Source organism: Anthonomus grandis, chromosome 1 (genome assembly GCF_022605725.1).
Source record: "Anthonomus grandis grandis chromosome 1, icAntGran1.3, whole genome shotgun sequence".
NCBI lineage: Eukaryota > Metazoa > Arthropoda > Insecta > Coleoptera > Curculionidae > Anthonomus > Anthonomus grandis.
The window spans coordinates 55,461,368-55,481,431 of record NC_065546.1 but is presented as its reverse complement, the minus strand read 5'-3'; the positions used below and the strand labels follow the sequence as shown (position 1 = coordinate 55,481,431).

General features: G+C 26.8%; 1 long non-coding RNA gene across 1 annotated transcript; it reads right to left on the bottom strand.

The window, feature by feature from the left end:
- Window positions 1-124: 124 nt before the first annotated feature.
- LOC126734078 (uncharacterized) lies at window positions 125-19,886 on the bottom strand. The gene is made up of 2 exons (XR_007659953.1): window positions 19,528-19,886; window positions 125-402 (listed from the first exon to the last, which is right to left on the bottom strand). It is a non-coding gene; the product is annotated as an uncharacterized LOC126734078 (long non-coding RNA).
- Between the last annotated feature and the right edge of the window lie 178 nt (window positions 19,887-20,064).

The following is a 20,064-nucleotide window of genomic DNA, read 5'->3' as shown; positions in this document are numbered from 1 at the left end:
TCCATTACTTTAACTTAGCTTTTCTTAAAAAAAAAAAAACCAAAAAAAAGGTGGATTGATAAGAAGGTATTGCGACTTTCTAAACAAATAAAAGATCTTCATTGGTTAAAAAAAAAAATGCAAATAATAAATAATTTTGAATTTAATTTTAATCTTACTGGACTAAGAAATAAAGTAACTTATAATACGCGCGAAAAGTGAAAGTAAGGACGCGCGCACCTCCCTCTACTGACAGCGTGCAGTCTTTCGGGGGGGTGGAGGGGAGGGGGTTCGGGCTTCACTTGGAAGGTACTTCAGTACAGTCAGTCTTGTTTCGCCATCGGAAGAAGTAGGTCGGAAGGAAGTGGTACCCTTGTGGTTCATATGGTGGTACAGTGTCAGTGTGTGTTTTTAATGTGGTTCCTGCCAAGTTGGAGTAAAAGGTAAGTAATGATTTTTTTTATATTGCATGCAATTTATTTTGAATTAAAGATACTTAATACAAAGGCAAAAATTCACGTTTTATTAGCACTAATTCTTGAGTCAATTTGTTAAATATGATTTTTAAATTAATATTAAACGTATTGTGGATTTATTCGCTAAATTCACATTTAAATAAAACTAATAAAAGAGTTAACATATAAATATTATCTTTTCAAAATATTCCAGTGAATTTATTCGCTAAATTCACATAAAATTACTAAGAGAGGTTATAATACAAATACGGATTTTAATAAACTCTAAAATTTTGGGAAATTTATTCGCTAAATTTCCACCTTTTACAACAATGAAATATTTTCTTTAAAACACTTTAATGATTTTTCTGAAAAGTATCTTGTGAATTTATTCGCTAAATTCACATCTACATGAAATCACTAAGAGGTTATAATTAATACAAATACAGATTTTAATAAACTCTAATATTTTTTTAAAATTTTCTGAAAATTGAGGGAAATTTATTCGCTAAATTTCCACCTTTTACAACAATGAAATATTTTCTTTAAAACACTTTAATGATTTTTCTGAAAAGTATCTTGTGAATTTATTCGCTAAATTCACATCTACATGAAATCACTAAGAGGTTATAATTAATACAAATACAGATTTTAATAAACTCTAATATTTTTTTAAAATTTTCTGAAAATTGAGGGAAATTTATTCGCTAAATTTCCACCTATTTAAGATAGTGAAACTTTTTTACAAATTTTTTATTAGAAAAACTTTCATATTTTTTCTCAAAAGTTTATTGTGGTTTTATTTAAAAACATTTTTGCATGTTTTCGTATACAGTGTGAGTGTGTGTTTTTAATGTGGTTCCTGTCAAGTTGGAGTAAAAGGTAAGTACTGATTTTTTTTACAATTGCATGCAATTTATTTTGAATTATGGATACTTAATACAAAATCAAAAATTCGTATTTTATTAGTACTAATAATTCTTGAGTCAATTTGTTGAATATAATTTTTAAATTAATTAATATTAAACGTATGGTGGATTTATTCGCTAAATTCACATTTAAAGAACGAAACAATTCTAGTAACAATAAAATCAATTCAAATTTTAGATTTGAATTACTACTTTATTTTTATTAATGCATATCCATTTCTGGGTAATTTTTGTTAGTGTTGATTTTTTTAACATGTTTATTTACGATTGGATATTGGAATCGGCTTAGTTTGCATTAAAATAAATTATGTGAATTTATTCGATAAATTCACATCTACATGAAATCACTAAGGGGGGATTATAATACAAATACAGATTTTAACAAATTCTAATATTTTTTCAACATTTTCTGAAAACTTAGGGAAATTTATTCGCTAAATTTCCAACTTTTAAAATAGTCAAACATTTTTACAAATTTTTCATAGAAAAACTTTCATAATTTTTCTCAAAAGTTTTTTGTGAATTTATTCGCTAAATTCACATTTAAATAAAATTAATAACAGCATTAACACATGAATAAAAATTCTCTTTTCAAATTATTCCGGTGAATTTATTCGCTAAATTCACTTTTACATGAAAGCACTTAGGTGTTATAAGACAAATACGAATTTCAACTAATTCTTACATTTTATTAAAATTTTCTCAAACCTTGAGGAAATTTATTCGTTAAATTTCCATCTTTTAAAACAGTCAAACAATTTCTTTAAGAAATTTTAAAATTTTTCTCAAAAGTTTCTTGTGGATTTATTCGCTAAATTCACTTTTAAATAAAACTAATTAGGGGGTTAACATATAAATAGAAATTATCATATTCTCTTTTCAAAATATTCCAGTGAATTTATTCGCTAAATTCACATCTAAATAAAATCACTAAGGGGTTATAATACAAATACAGATTTTGACAAATTCTAATATTTTTTCAAAATTTCATGAAAACTTAGGGAAATTTATTCGCTAAATTTCCACCTTTTACAACAGTGAAATATTTTCTTTAAAACACTTTAATGATTTTTCTCAAAAGTGTCTTGTGAATTTAATCGCTAAATTCACAAATACATGAAATCACTAATGGGTTATAAATACAAATACGGATTTTAATAAACTCTAATATTCTTTCAAAAACTTCTAAAGACTTAGGGAAATTTATTCGCTAAATTTCCACCTATAATAATCAAATAAAATATAATCTATATAATCAAACATTTTTACAAATTTTTCAAAGAAAAAATTTCATAATTTTTCTCAAAAGTTTCTTGTGGATTTATTCGCTAAATTCACATCTACATGAAATCACTAAGGGGTTGGTAATACAAATATGGATTTTAATAAACTCTAATATTTTTTCAATATTTTCTGAAAATTTAGGGAAATTTATTCGCTAAATTTCCACCGTTTAAAACAGTAAAAAATGTTCTTTAAAACACTTTAATAATTTTTCTCAAAAGTGTCTTGTGATTTTATTCGCTAAATTCACATTTAAATAAAATTAATAACAGGATTAACATATAAATACAAATTCACTTTTCAAAATATTCCGGTGAATTTATTCATTAAATTCACTTTTACATGAAACCACTTAGGGGTTCTAGAACAAATACAGATTTTAATTAGTTTATATATTTGCTCAAAATCTTCTGAAAACTTAAGGAAATTTATTCGTTAAATTTCCATCTTTTAAAACAGTCAAATAATTTCTTTAAAAAATTTTAAAATTTTTCTCAAAAGTTTCTTGTGGATTTATTCGCTAAATTCACTTTTAAATAAAACTAATTAGGGGGTTAACATATAAATAGAAATTATCATATTCTCTTTTCAAAATATTTCAGTGAATTTATTCGTTAAATTCACATCTACATGAAATCACTAAGGGGGGATTATAATACAAATACAAATTTTAATAAATTCTAATACTTATCCAAATTTTCTGAAAACTTAGGGAAATTTATTCGCTAAATTTCCACCTATTTAAAATAGTCAAACATTTTTACAAATTTTTCATAGAAAAACTTTCATATTTTTCTCAAAAGTTTCTTGTGGATTTATTCGCTAAATTCACATTTAAATAAAATTAATAACAGCATTAACACATGAATAAAAATTCTCTTTTTAAATTATTCCGGTGAATTTATTCGCTAAATTCACTTTTACATGAAAGCACTTAGGTGTTATAAGACAAATACGAATTTCAACTAATTCTTACATTTTATTAAAATTTTCTCAAACCTTGAGGAAATTTATTCGTTAAATTTCCATCTTTTAAAACAGTCAAACAATTTCTTTAAGAAATTTTAAAATTTTTCTCAAAAGTTTCTTGTGGATTTATTCGCTAAATTCACATTTAAATAAGACTAATAAAGGGGTTAACATATAAATAGAAATTATCATATTCTCTTTTCAAAATATTCCAGTGAATTTATTCGCTAAATTCACATCTAAATAAAATCACTAAGGGGTTATAATACAAATACAGATTTTGACAAATTCTAATATTTTTTCAAAATTTCGAAAAATCACTAAGGGATTATAAATACAAATACGAATTTTAATAAACACTAATATTTTTCAAAATTTTTTGAAAACTTAGGGAAATTTATTCGCTAAATTTCCACCTTTTACAACAGTAAAATATTTTCTTTAAAACACTTTAATGATTTTTCTCAAAAGTGTCTTGTGAATTTATTCGCTAAATTCACATTTAAATAAAGTTAATAAGAGGAGTAACATATAAATAAAAATTCTCTTTTCAAATTATTCCGGTGAATTTATTCGCTAAATTCACATCTAAATAAAATAACTAAGGGGTTATAAATACAAATACGGATTTTAATAAACTCTAATAATTTTTCAAAATTTTCTGAAAACTTAAGGAGATTTATTCGCTAAATTTCCACCTTTTACAACAGTGAAATATTTTCTTTAAAACACTTTAATGTCTCTTGTGAGTTTATTCGCTAAATTCATATTTAAATAAAGTTATTAAAAGGATTAACATATCACTAAAAATTCTCTTTTCAAAATATTTTATATATTTGCTCAAAATCTTCTAAAAACTTAAGGAAATTTATTCGTTAAATTTCCATTTTTTAAAACAGTCAAACAATTTCTTTAAGCAATTTTAAATTTTTTTTCAAAAATTTCTTGTGGATTTATTCGCTAAATTCACATCTAAATAAAATCACTAATGGGTTATAAATACAAATACGGATTTTGATAAACTCTAATATTCTTTCAAAAATTTCCAAAGACTTAGGGAAATTTATTCGCTAAATTTCCACCTGTTACAACAATGAAATATTTTCTTTAAAAGACTTTAATGATTTTTCTTAAAAGTCTCTTGTGAATTTATTCGCTAAATTCACTTTTACATGAAACCACTTAGGGGTTCTAGAACAAATGCAGATTTTAATTGGTTTTTATATTTGCTCAAAATTTTCTGAAAACTTAAGGAAATTTATTCGTTAAATTTCTATCTTTTAAAACAGTCAAACAATTTCTTTAGGAAATTTTAAAATTTTTCTCAAAAGTTTCTTGTGGATTTATTCGCTAAATTCACATGAAGTCATTAAGGGGTTATAATACAAATACAGATTTTAATAAATTCTAATACTTATCCAAATTTTCTGAAAACTTAGGAAAATTTATTCGCTAAATTTCCACCTATAATAATCAAATAAAATATAATCTATATAATCAAACATTTTTACAAATTTTTCAAAGAAAAACTTTCATAATTTTTCTCAAAAGTTTCTTGTGGATTTATTCGCTAAATTCACATGAAGTCATTAAGGGGTTATAATACAAATACAGATTTTAATAAATTCTAATACTTATCCAAATTTTCTGAAAACTTAGGAAAATTTATTCGCTAAATTTCCACCTATAATAATCAAATAAAATATAATCTATATAATCAAACATTTTTACAAATTTTTCAAAGAAAAACTTTCATAATTTTTCTCAAAAGTTTCTTGTGGATTTATTCGCTAAATTCACATTTAAATACAGCTAATAAAGGGGTTAACATAGAAATAGAAATTATAATATTCTCTTTTTAAAATATTCCGGTGAATTTATTCGTTAAATTCACATCTACATAAAATCACTAAGGGCTTATAAATACAAATATGGATTTTAATAAACTCTAATATTTTTTCAAAATTTTCTGAAAACTTAGGGAAATTTATTCACTATTTAAATTCACACTTAAATAAAACTAATAAAGGGGTTATCATATAAATAGTAATTATCATATTCTCTTTTCAAAATATTCCGGTGAATTTATTCGCTAAATTCACTTTTACATGAAACCACTTAGGGGTTATAACACAAATACGAATTTCAACTAATTCTTACATTTTATCAAAATTTTCTGAAAGCTTGAGGAAATTTATTCGTTAAATTTCCACCTTTTAAATAGTCAAACATTTTCTTTCAAAGATTTTAATATTTTTCTCAAAAGTTTCTTGTGGATTTATTCGCTAAATTCACATCCACATGAAATCACTAAGGGATTATAAATACAAATACGAATTTTAATAAACTCTAATATTTTTTCAAAATTTTCTGAAAACATAGGGAAATTTATTCGCTAAATTTCCACCTTTCAAAATAGTCAAACATTTTTACAAATTCTTCATACAAAAACTTAAATATTTTTTCTCAAAAGTGTCTTGTGAATTTATTCGCTAAATTCACATTTAAATAAAATTAATTACAGGATTAAAACATAAATAAAAATTCTCTTTTCAAATTATTCTGGTGAATTTATTCGCTAAATTCACTTTTACATGAAACCACTTAGGGATTATAAGACAAATACGAATTTCAACTAATTCTTACATTTCATCAAAATGTTCTGAAAACTTGAGGAAATTTATTCGTTAAATTTCCATCTTTTAATTTTAAAACAGTCAAACAATTTCTTTAGGAAATTTTAAAATTTTTCTCAAAAGTTTCTTGTGGATTTATTCGCTAAATTCACATTTAAATAAAACTAATAAAGGGCTTAACATATAAATATAAATTATCATATTCTCTTTTCAAAATATTTAAGTGAATTTATTCGTTAAATTCACATCTACATGAAATCACTAAGGGAGGATTATAATACAAATACAGATTTTAATAAATTCTAATACTTATTCAAATTTTCTAAAAACTTAGGGAAATTTATTCGCTAAATTTCCACCTATTTAAAATAGTCAAACATTTTTACAAATTTTTCATAGAAAAACTTTAGAAAAAAAATTTTTCAAAAGTTTCTTGTGGATTTATTCGCTAAATTCACCTTCACATGAAACCACTTAGGGGTTCTAGAACAAATACAGATTTTAATTAGTTTTTATATTTGCTTAAAATCTTCTGAAAACTTAAGGAAATTTATTCGTTAAATTTCCATCTTTTAAAGCAGCCAAACAATTTCTTTAACTAAAACTAATAAAGGGGTTAACATATATATGGAAATTATAATATTCTCTTTTCAAAATATTCCGGTGAATTTATTCGCTAAATTCACATCTACATGAAGTCATTAAGGGGTTATAATACAAATACAGAATTTAATAGATTCTAATATTCTTTCAAAAATTTCTAAAGACGGAAATTTATTCGCTAAATTTCCACCCATTTAAAATAGTCAAACATTTTTACAAATTTTTCATAGAAAAACTTTAATATTTTTTGTCAAAAGTTTCTTGTGGATTTATTCGCTAAATTCACATTTAAATAAAACTAATAAGGGGGTTAACATATAAATAAAAATTATCATATTCTCTTTTCTAAATATTCTGGTGAATTTATTCGCTTAATTCACATCTACATGAGATTACTAAGAGGTTATAAATACATACGGATTTTAATACATTCTAATATTTTTTAAATATTTTCTGGAAACTTAAGGAAATTTATTCGTTAAATTTCCATCTTTTAAAACAGTCAAACATTTTCTTTCAAAGATTTTAATATTTTTCTCAGAAGTTTCTTGTGGATTTATTCGCTAAATTCACATCTACATGAAATCACTAAGGGGTTATAAATACAAATACGGATTTTAATAAACTCTAATGTTTTTTTCAAAATTTTCTGAAAATTTAGGGAAATTTATTCGCTAAATTTCCACCGTTTACAACAGTAAAATTTTTCCTCTAAAACATTTTAATATTTTTCCTCAAAAGTGCCTTGTGAATTTATTCGCTAAATTCACAAATACATTAAATCACAAACGGGTTATAATACAAATACTGATTTTAATAAATTCTAGTGTTATTTAAAAATTTTCTGAAAACTTAAGGAAATTTATTCGCCAAATTTCCACCTTTTACAACAGTGAAATATTTTCTTTAAAACACTTTAATGATTTTTCTTAAAAGTCTCATGTGAATTTATTCGCTAAATTCACTTTTACATGAAACCACTTAGGGGTTCTAGAACAAATACAGATTTTAATTAGTTTTTTTTATTTGCTCAAAATCTTCTGAAAACTTAAGGAAATTTATTCGTTAAATTTCCATCTTTTAAAACAGTCAAACAATTTCTTTAAGAAATTTTAAAATTTTTCTCAAAAGTTTCTTGTGGATTTATTCGCTAAATTCACTTTTAAATAAAACTAATAAAGGGCTTAACATATAAATAGAAATTATCATATTCTCTTTTCAAAATATTTCAGTGAATTTATTCGTTAAATTCACATCTACATGAAATCACTAAGGGGGGATTATAATACAAATACAAATTTTAATAAATTCTAATACTTTTCCAAATTTTCTGAAAACTTAGGAAAATTTATTCGCTAAATTTCCACCTATAATAATCAAATAAAATATAATCTATATAATCAAACATTTTTACAAATTTTTCAAAGAAAAACTTTCATAATTTTTCTCAAAAGTTTCTTGTGGATTTATTCGCTAAATTCACCTTCACATGAAACCACTTAGGGGTTCTAGAACAAATACAGATTTTAATTAGTTTTTTTATTTGCTCAAAATCTTCTGAAAACTTAAAAAAATTTATTCGTTAAATTTCCATCTTTTAAAACAGTCAAACAATTTCTTTAAGAAATTTTAAAATTTTTCTCAAAAGTTTCTTGTGGATTTATTCGCTAAATTCACATTTAAATAAGACTAATAAAGGGGTTAACATATAAACAGAAATTATCATATTCTCTTTTCAAAATATTTCAGTGAATTTATTCGTTAAATTCACATCTACATGAAATCACTAAGGGGGGATTATAATACAAATACAGATTTTAATAAATTCTAATACTTATCCAAATTTTCTGAAAACTTAGGGAAATTTATTCGCTAAATTTCCACCTATTTAAAATAGTCAAACATTTTTACAAATTTTTCATAGAAAAACTTTCATATTTTTCTCAAAAGTTTCTTGTGGATTTATTCGCTAAATTCACATTTAAATAAGACTAATAAAGGGGTTAACATATAAATAGAAATTATCATATTCTCTTTTCAAAATATTCCAGTGAATTTATTCGCTAAATTCACATCTAAATAAAATCACTAAGGGGTTATAATACAAATACAGATTTTGACAAATTCTAATATTTTTTCAAAATTTTCTGAAAACTTAAGGAAATTTATTCGCTAAATTTTCACCTTTTACAAGAGTGAAATATTTTCTTTAAAACACTTTAATGATTTTTCTTAAAAGTCTCATGTGAATTTATTCGCTAAATTCACATTTAAATAAAGTTAATAACACAATTAACATATAACTAAAAATTCTCTTTTCAAAATATTCCCGTGAATTTATTCGCTAAATTCACTTTTACATGAAACCACTTAGGGGTTCTAGAACAAATACAAATTTTAATTAGTTTATATATTTGCTCAAAATCTTCTGAAAACTTAAGGAAATTTATTCGTTAAATTTCCATCTTTTAAAACAGTCAAACAATTTCTTTAAGAAATTTTAAAATTTTTCTCAAAAGTTTCTTGTGGATTTATTCGCTAAATTCACTTTTAAATAAAACTAATTAGGGGGTTAACATATAAATAGAAATTATCATATTCTTTTTTCAAAATATTTCAGTGAATTTATTCGTTAAATTCACATCTACATGAAATCACTAAGGGGGGATTATAATACAAATACTGATTTTAATAAATTCTAATACTTATCCAAATTTTCTGAAAACTTAAGGAAATTTATTCGCTAAATTTCCACCTATTTAAAATAGTCAAACATTTTTACGAATTTTTCATAGAAAAACTTTCATATTTTTCTCAAAAGTTTCTTGTGGATTTATTCGCTAAATTCACATTTAAATAAGACTAATAAAGGGGTTAACATATAAACAGAAATTATCGTATTCTCTTTTCAAAATATTCCAGTGAATTTATTCGCTAAATTCACATTTAAATAAAACTAATAAGGGGGTTAACATGTAAATAGAAATTATCATATTCTCTTTTCAAAATATTTCAGTGAATTTATTCGCTAAATTCACATCTACATAAAATCACTAAGGGATTATAAATACAAATACGAATTTTAATAAACTCTAATATTTTTTCAAAATTTTCTGAAAACTTAAGGAAATTTATTCGCTAAATTTCCACCTTTTACAACAGTGAAATATTTTCTTTAAAACACTTTAATGTCTCTTGCGATTTTATTCGCTAAATTCACATTTAAATAAAGTTAATAACAGGTTTAACATATCACTAAAAATTCTCTTTTTAAAATATTCCGGTGAATTTATTCGTTAAATTCACTTTTACATGAAACTACTTAGGGGTTCTAGAACAAATACAGATTTTAATTAGTTTTTATATGTGCTCAAAATCTTCTGAAAACTTAAGGAAATTTATTCGTTAAATTTCCATCTTTTAAAACAGTCAAATAATTTCTTTAAAAAATTTTAAAATTTTTCTCAAAAGTTTCTTGTGGATTTATTCGCTAAATTCACTTTTAAATAAAACTAATTAGGGGGTTAACATATAAATAGAAATTATCATATTCTCTTTTCAAAATATTTCAGTGAATTTATTCGTTAAATTCACATCTACATGAAATCACTAAGGGGGGATTATAATACAAATACAAATTTTAATAAATTCTAATACCTATCCAAATTTTCTGAAAAGTTAGGGAAATTTATTCGCTAAATTTCCACCTATTTAAAATAGTCAAACATTTTTACAAATTTTTCATAGAAAAACTTTCATATTTTTCTCAAAAGTTTCTTGTGGATTTATTCGCTAAATTCACATTTAAATAAGACTAATAAAGGGGTTAACATATAAACAGAAATTATCGTATTCTCTTTTCAAAATATTCCAGTGAATTTATTCGCTAAATTCACATCTAAATAAAATCACTAAGGGGTTATAATACAAATACAGATTTTGACAAATTCTAAAATTTTTCAAAATTTTCTGAAAAGGGAAATTTATTCGCTAAATTTCCACCTATTTAAAATAGTGAAACTGTTTTACAAATTTTTCATGGAAGAATTTTAATATTTTTTCTCAAAAGTTTCTTGTGGATTTATTCGCTAAATTCACATTTAAATAAAATCACTAAGGGGTTATAATACAAATACAGATTTTGACAAATTCTAATATTTTTTCAAAATTTTCTGAAAACTTAAGGAAATTTATTCGCTAAATTTCCACCTTTTACAACAGTAAAATATTTTCTTTACAACACTTTAATGATTTTTCTCAAAAGTGTCTTGTGAATTTATTCGCTAAATTCACATGTAAATAAAATTAATAACAAATTAACATATAAATAAAACTTCTTTTTTCAAATTATTCCGATGAATTTATTCGCTTTTAACCAAAAATATTAAACGGGTAAAGATATAAGTAAAAACCCTCATAAACATCTTTTCAAAATTTACCTCTCTTATTAGCTAAATCTGACATAAAAAAAATGATAGTCAAACATTATTATGAGGGGTTCTAAAAAACAACGAACAAAATATTGATTGGCAGATTTATTCGCTAAATTTGCACTTCAAACTAATTTTATAAAAAAGGGACTTAGAATTTATTAAAATCTTGGGATGTTTTCTGTGGGAAATTTATTCGTTAAATTTCTTTATTAAAATTGCTTTCTCTTCATAATATAATTGAAACTAAATGGGATCTAAATAAATTAATATCCAATCGTAGATAAGCAGCCAAGACATTTATGGTGTACATATATCAGCTTCGTTTCGAACCTTAATTTTTGTAATTTGAAAGCGTTCTTTTTAGATTGTAAGAAGTAATTTTTCGGTTTATTTATCTTCTTAATAAGAATTATATCTTGACGTGACTTGACTCGACTTAACTAATAATATTGACAAAGTTGGTAACCAGTGTGCTTTTCCCTTGAAAAATTGACAAAGCATGTATCAGTGTGCTTCCTTGAATAAAATTGACCAAGCATGTATAAGTATGCTATTTTTTCCCTTGAAAAATTGACAAAGCATGTAAAAGTGTGCTATTTTTTCCCTTGAAAAATTGACAAAGCATGTAAAAGTGTGCTATTTTTTCCCTTGAAAAATTGACAAAGCATGTAAAAGTGTGCTATTTTTTCCCTTGAAAAATTGACAAAGCATGTAAAAGTGTGCTATTTTTTCCCTTGAAAAATTGACCAAGCATGTATAAGTGTGCTATTTTTTCCCTTGAAAAATTGACAAAGCATGTAAAAGTGTGCTATTTTTTCCCTTGAAAAATTGAGAAAGCATGTAAAAGTGTGCTATTTTTTCCCTTGAAAAATTGACAAAGCATGTAAAAGTGTGCTATTTTTTCCCTTGAAAAATTGACAAAGCATGTATAAGTGTGCTATTTTTTCCCTTGAAAAATTGACAAAGCATGTAAAAGTGTGCTATTTTTTCCCTTGAAAAATTGACAAAGCATGTAAAAGTGTGCTATTTTTTCCCTTGAAAAATTGAGAAAGCATGTAAAAGTGTGCTATTTTTTCCCTTGAAAAATTGACAAAGCATGTAAAAGTGTGCTATTTTTTCCCTTGAAAAATTGACAAAGCATGTATAAGTGTGCTATTTTTTCCCTTGAAAAATTGACAAAGCATGTAAAAGTGTGCTATTTTTTCCCTTGAAAAATTGACAAAGCATGTAAAAGTGTGCTATTTTTTCCCTTGAAAAATTGACAAAGCATGTAAAAGTGTGCTATTTTTTCCCTTGAAAAATTGACCAAGCATGTATAAGTGTGCTATTTTTTCCCTTGAAAAATTGACAAAGCATGTAAAAGTGTGCTATTTTTTCCCTTGAAAAATTGAGAAAGCATGTAAAAGTGTGCTATTTTTTCCCTTGAAAAATTGACAAAGCATGTAAAAGTGTGCTATTTTTTCCCTTGAAAAATTGACAAAGCATGTAAAAGTGTGCTATTTTTTCCCTTGAAAAATTGACAAAGCATGTAAAAGTGTGCTATTTTTTCCCTTGAAAAATTGACAAAGCATGTATAAGTGTGCTATTTTTTCCCTTGAAAAATTGACAAAGCATGTATAAGTGTGCTATTTTTTCCCTTGAAAAATTGACCAAGCATGTATAAGTGTGCTATTTTTTCCCTTGAAAAATTGACAAAGCATGTAAAAGTGTGCTATTTTTTCCCTTGAAAAATTGACCAAGCATGTATAAGTGTGCTATTTTTTCCCTTGAAAAATTGACAAAGCATGTAAAAGTGTGCTATTTTTTCCCTTGAAAAATTGACAAAGCATGTAAAAGTGTGCTATTTTTTCCCTTGAAAAATTGACAAAGCATGTAAAAGTGTGCTATTTTTTCCCTTGAAAAATTGACCAAGCATGTATAAGTGTGCTATTTTTTCCCTTGAAAAATTGACAAAGCATGTAAAAGTGTGCTATTTTTTCCCTTGAAAAATTGACAAAGCATGTATAAGTGTGCTATTTTTTCCCTTGAAAAATTGACAAAGCATGTAAAAGTGTGCTATTTTTTCCCTTGAAAAATTGACCAAGCATGTATAAGTGTGCTATTTTTTCCCTTGAAAAATTGACAAAGCATGTATAAGTGTGCTATTTTTTCCCTTGAAAAATTGACAAAGCATGTAAAAGTGTGCTATTTTTTCCCTTGAAAAATTGACAAAGCATGTATAAGTGTGCTATTTTTTCCCTTGAAAAATTGACAAAGCATGTAAAAGTGTGCTATTTTTTCCCTTGAAAAATTGACAAAGCATGTAAAAGTGTGCTATTTTTTCCCTTGAAAAATTGACAAAGCATGTATAAGTGTGCTATTTTTTCCCTTGAAAAATTGACAAAGCATGTATAAGTGTGCTATTTTTTCCCTTGAAAAATTGACAAAGCATGTAAAAGTGTGCTATTTTTTCCCTTGAAAAATTGACAAAGCATGTAAAAGTGTGCTATTTTTTCCCTTGAAAAATTGACAAAGCATGTATAAGTGTGCTATTTTTTCCCTTGAAAAATTGACAAAGCATGTATAAGTGTGCTATTTTTTCCCTTGAAAAATTGACCAAGCATGTATAAGTGTGCTATTTTTTCCCTTGAAAAATTGACAAAGCATGTATAAGTGTGCTATTTTTTCCCTTGAAAAATTGACAAAGCATGTAAAAGTGTGCTATTTTTTCCCTTGAAAAATTGACAAAGCATGTAAAAGTGTGCTATTTTTTCCCTTGAAAAATTGACAAAGCATGTATAAGTGTGCTATTTTTTCCCTTGAAAAATTGACAAAGCATGTATAAGTGTGCTATTTTTTCCCTTGAAAAATTGACAAAGCATGTATAAGTGTGCTATTTTTTCCCTTGAAAAATTGACCAAGCATGTATAAGTGTGCTATTTTTTCCCTTGAAAAATTGACAAAGCATGTATAAGTGTGCTATTTTTTCCCTTGAAAAATTGACAAAGCATGTAAAAGTGTGCTATTTTTTCCCTTGAAAAATTGACAAAGCATGTAAAAGTGTGCTATTTTTTCCCTTGAAAAATTGACAAAGCATGTATAAGTGTGCTATTTTTTCCCTTGAAAAATTGACAAAGCATGTATAAGTGTGCTATTTTTTCCCTTGAAAAATTGACAAAGCATGTATAAGTGTGCTATTTTTTCTCTTGAAAAATTGACAAAGCATGTAAAAGTGTGCTATTTTTTCCCTTGAAAAATTGACAAAGCATGTAAAAGTGTGCTATTTTTTCCCTTGAAAAATTGACCAAGCATGTATAAGTGTGCTATTTTTTCCCTTGAAAAATTGACAAAGCATGTATAAGTGTGCTATTTTTTCCCTTGAAAAATTGACAAAGCATGTATAAGTGTGCTATTTTTTCCCTTGAAAAATTGACCAAGCATGTATAAGTGTGCTATTTTTTCCCTTGAAAAATTGACAAAGCATGTATAAGTGTGCTATTTTTTCCCTTGAAAAATTGACAAAGCATGTAAAAGTGTGCTATTTTTTCCCTTGAAAAATTGACAAAGCATGTAAAAGTGTGCTATTTTTTCCCTTGAAAAATTGACAAAGCATGTATAAGTGTGCTATTTTTTCCCTTGAAAAATTGACAAAGCATGTAAAAGTGTGCTATTTTTTCCCTTGAAAAATTGACAAAGCATGTAAAAGTGTGCTATTTTTTCCCTTGAAAAATTGACAAAGCATGTATAAGTGTGCTATTTTTTCCCTTGAAAAATTGACCAAGCATGTATAAGTGTGCTATTTTTTCCCTTGAAAAATTGACAAAGCATGTATAAGTGTGCTATTTTTTCCCTTGAAAAATTGACCAAGCATGTATAAGTGTGCTATTTTTTCCCTTGAAAAATTGACAAAGCATGTATAAGTGTGCTATTTTTTCCCTTGAAAAATTGACAAAGCATGTAAAAGTGTGCTATTTTTTCCCTTGAAAAATTGACCAAGCATGTATAAGTGTGCTATTTTTTCCCTTGAAAAATTGACAAAGCATGTATAAGTGTGCTATTTTTTCCCTTGAAAAATTGACAAAGCATGTATAAGTGTGCTATTTTTTCCCTTGAAAAATTGACCAAGCATGTATAAGTGTGCTATTTTTTCCCTTGAAAAATTGACAAAGCATGTATAAGTGTGCTATTTTTTCCCTTGAAAAATTGACAAAGCATGTAAAAGTGTGCTATTTTTTCCCTTGAAAAATTGACCAAGCATGTATAAGTGTGCTATTTTTTCCCTTGAAAAATTGACAAAGCATGTATAAGTGTGCTATTTTTTCCCTTGAAAAATTGACCAAGCATGTATAAGTGTGCTATTTTTTCCCTTGAAAAATTGACAAAGCATGTATAAGTGTGCTATTTTTTCCCTTGAAAAATTGACCAAGCATGTATAAGTGTGCTATTTTTTCCCTTGAAAAATTGACAAAGCATGTATAAGTGTGCTATTTTTTCCCTTGAAAAATTGACAAAGCATGTATAAGTGTGCTATTTTTTCCCTTGAAAAATTGACCAAGCATGTATAAGTGTGCTATTTTTTCCCTTGAAAAATTGACAAAGCATGTATAAGTGTGCTATTTTTTCCCTTGAAAAATTGACCAAGCATGTATAAGTGTGCTATTTTTTCCCTTGAAAAATTGACCAAGCATGTATAAGTGTGCTATTTTTTCCCTTGAAAAATTGACAAAGCATGTATAAGTGTGCTATTTTTTCCCTTGAAAAATTGACAAAGCATGTAAAAGTGTGCTATTTTTTCCCTTGAAAAATTGACAAAGCATGTAAAAGTGTGCTATTTTTTCCCTTGAAAAATTGACAAAGCATGTATAAGTGTGCTATTTTTTCCCTTGAAAAATTGACAAAGCATGTATAAGTGTGCTATTTTTTCCCTTGAAAAATTGACAAAGCATGTATAAGTGTGCTATTTTTTCCCTTGAAAAATTGACCAAGCATGTATAAGTGTGCTATTTTTTCCCTTGAAAAATTGACAAAGCATGTATAAGTGTGCTATTTTTTCCCTTGAAAAATTGACAAAGCATGTAAAAGTGTGCTATTTTTTCCCTTGAAAAATTGACAAAGCATGTAAAAGTGTGCTATTTTTTCCCTTGAAAAATTGACAAAGCATGTATAAGTGTGCTATTTTTTCCCTTGAAAAATTGACAAAGCATGTATAAGTGTGCTATTTTTTCCCTTGAAAAATTGACAAAGCATGTATAAGTGTGCTATTTTTTCTCTTGAAAAATTGACAAAGCATGTAAAAGTGTGCTATTTTTTCCCTTGAAAAATTGACAAAGCATGTAAAAGTGTGCTATTTTTTCCCTTGAAAAATTGACCAAGCATGTATAAGTGTGCTATTTTTTCCCTTGAAAAATTGACAAAGCATGTATAAGTGTGCTATTTTTTCCCTTGAAAAATTGACAAAGCATGTATAAGTGTGCTATTTTTTCCCTTGAAAAATTGACCAAGCATGTATAAGTGTGCTATTTTTTCCCTTGAAAAATTGACAAAGCATGTATAAGTGTGCTATTTTTTCCCTTGAAAAATTGACAAAGCATGTAAAAGTGTGCTATTTTTTCCCTTGAAAAATTGACAAAGCATGTAAAAGTGTGCTATTTTTTCCCTTGAAAAATTGACAAAGCATGTATAAGTGTGCTATTTTTTCCCTTGAAAAATTGACAAAGCATGTAAAAGTGTGCTATTTTTTCCCTTGAAAAATTGACAAAGCATGTAAAAGTGTGCTATTTTTTCCCTTGAAAAATTGACAAAGCATGTATAAGTGTGCTATTTTTTCCCTTGAAAAATTGACCAAGCATGTATAAGTGTGCTATTTTTTCCCTTGAAAAATTGACAAAGCATGTAAAAGTGTGCTATTTTTTCCCTTGAAAAATTGACAAAGCATGTAAAAGTGTGCTATTTTTTCCCTTGAAAAATTGACAAAGCATGTAAAAGTGTGCTATTTTTTCCCTTGAAAAATTGACAAAGCATGTATAAGTGTGCTATTTTTTCCCTTGAAAAATTGACAAAGCATGTATAAGTGTGCTATTTTTTCCCTTGAAAAATTGACAAAGCATGTATAAGTGTGCTATTTTTTCCCTTGAAAAATTGACCAAGCATGTATAAGTGTGCTATTTTTTCCCTTGAAAAATTGACAAAGCATGTATAAGTGTGCTATTTTTTCCCTTGAAAAATTGACAAAGCATGTAAAAGTGTGCTATTTTTTCCCTTGAAAAATTGACAAAGCATGTAAAAGTGTGCTATTTTTTCCCTTGAAAAATTGACAAAGCATGTATAAGTGTGCTATTTTTTCCCTTGAAAAATTGACAAAGCATGTAAAAGTGTGCTATTTTTTCCCTTGAAAAATTGACAAAGCATGTAAAAGTGTGCTATTTTTTCCCTTGAAAAATTGACAAAGCATGTATAAGTGTGCTATTTTTTCCCTTGAAAAATTGACCAAGCATGTATAAGTGTGCTATTTTTTCCCTTGAAAAATTGACAAAGCATGTAAAAGTGTGCTATTTTTTCCCTTGAAAAATTGACAAAGCATGTATAAGTGTGCTATTTTTTCCCTTGAAAAATTGACAAAGCATGTATAAGTGTGCTATTTTTTCCCTTGAAAAATTGACAAAGCATGTAAAAGTGTGCTATTTTTTCCCTTGAAAAATTGACAAAGCATGTAAAAGTGTGCTATTTTTTCCCTTGAAAAATTGACAAAGCATGTAAAAGTGTGCTATTTTTTCCCTTGAAAAATTGACAAAGCATGTATAAGTGTGCTATTTTTTCCCTTGAAAAATTGACCAAGCATGTATAAGTGTGCTATTTTTTCCCTTGAAAAATTGACAAAGCATGTAAAAGTGTGCTATTTTTTCCCTTGAAAAATTGACAAAGCATGTATAAGTGTGCTATTTTTTCCCTTGAAAAATTGACAAAGCATGTATAAGTGTGCTATTTTTTCCCTTGAAAAATTGACAAAGCATGTATAAGTGTGCTATTTTTTCCCTTGAAAAATTGACCAAGCATGTATAAGTGTGCTATTTTTTCCCTTGAAAAATTGACAAAGCATGTATAAGTGTGCTATTTTTTCCCTTGAAAAATTGACCAAGCATGTATAAGTGTGCTATTTTTTCCCTTGAAAAATTGACAAAGCATGTATAAGTGTGCTATTTTTTCCCTTGAAAAATTGACAAAGCATGTAAAAGTGTGCTATTTTTTCCCTTGAAAAATTGACAAAGCATGTAAAAGTGTGCTATTTTTTCCCTTGAAAAATTGACAAAGCATGTATAAGTGTGCTATTTTTTCCCTTGAAAAATTGACAAAGCATGTAAAAGTGTGCTATTTTTTCTCTTGAAAAATTGACAAAGCATGTAAAAGTGTGCTATTTTTTCCCTTGAAAAATTGACAAAGCATGTATCAGTGTGCTTCCTTGAATAAAATTGACAAAGCATGTAACCAGTGTGCTTTTACCCTGAATTTTTGACTTAGAGGAATGGTTTTTAGTGGGTCGGGGCTGGAAAAGGCCTTAACCCCACACTATCCCGGGCCGGCCCGGGGTGTCTGTTTGCAGATTTTTTTAACCTCTCTAAAAAATAAAAAAAAAAAAAAAACGATGGCAAGTATGTTTTAGGCAACTCCCAGACATAGAAGAATCTGCATTAGAGGATAATGAAGTTTTAAAAACCCGTATCTGGCAAACTGGTTGGAGGCATTTACAATTTAAACACTTTTTCTCATTGCATTAGGAATTCTTCCTTCATTGGTAAGTGAGGAACCTTTGGGTATGTACCGTTTTCAACTGTCAGTGCAGGATTGTACTGTGCTGATTTTACTGTAATTGGTCATTCCGATTTTATACAGCATGCTGTTTTGCTCCAAAAAAGGAACAGTTTTCAGCACTGTTTTCACAACCACAACATAACCTATAAAACTTTCAAACAAACATATTTCCTGTGAGAAAATAAAATACACATGTACTTTTGTGCCTTTTATTTTCTGCAGTGCAGTATGTGCACAATTACGAGTTTTCTAAAAAATTTAAAGGGCTAAAGAGCGCAAATTTGTGGTCTTAGGAAAAATTATGTATACCTACATTATTCATGAAAAAAGTAAATTTCATACACTGGTGTGAATTTCAAAAACATCACCACTTGTGATTGAGTGAAAAATATCACTTTCTTCACTAGTAATGTAATATACTATAATATTATCTTTTGAATTTGTACCTAGGTACCTGAAATGCATCCTAAATTCCTCTTCGGAATATAGGTTTATCACGTTTTCCAAATAATTTGGAACGCGAATAGGGGCCTGTCTTTAAGCCTGTAATTGGGCAATATAAAAGTCTTCTTGGTCCAGGTCATCTTCCTCATCATCAGTTAATAATAAAACGGAAACGGTGTTTGCCACTATCATGGCTGCTACATTATTGGGGTTCATAGCCATAGCTTTTATTTTGAACAATTTATGTTTTGAACATGGAAAATAATTCCCACAACCCACAACATAAACAAGAAGATTCAAGAAATCAACATCAACAACACTTCTGACAGTTTTGACATTCCCCCACTATTTTACTGTACCTACAGTAGCTTTTATCCCCAGGGGAATAAATTCAATCCAGTAAAGATTAATGACGTCATTCAGTACTGAATCAGTAAACTGAAATAAATATCGGAACGACGTCCAGTAAATTCAGTACTGACAGTTAATAACGGTACATACCCTTAAACTGACTGGACTAGGACTACTTGATTTAATTCTATACAGT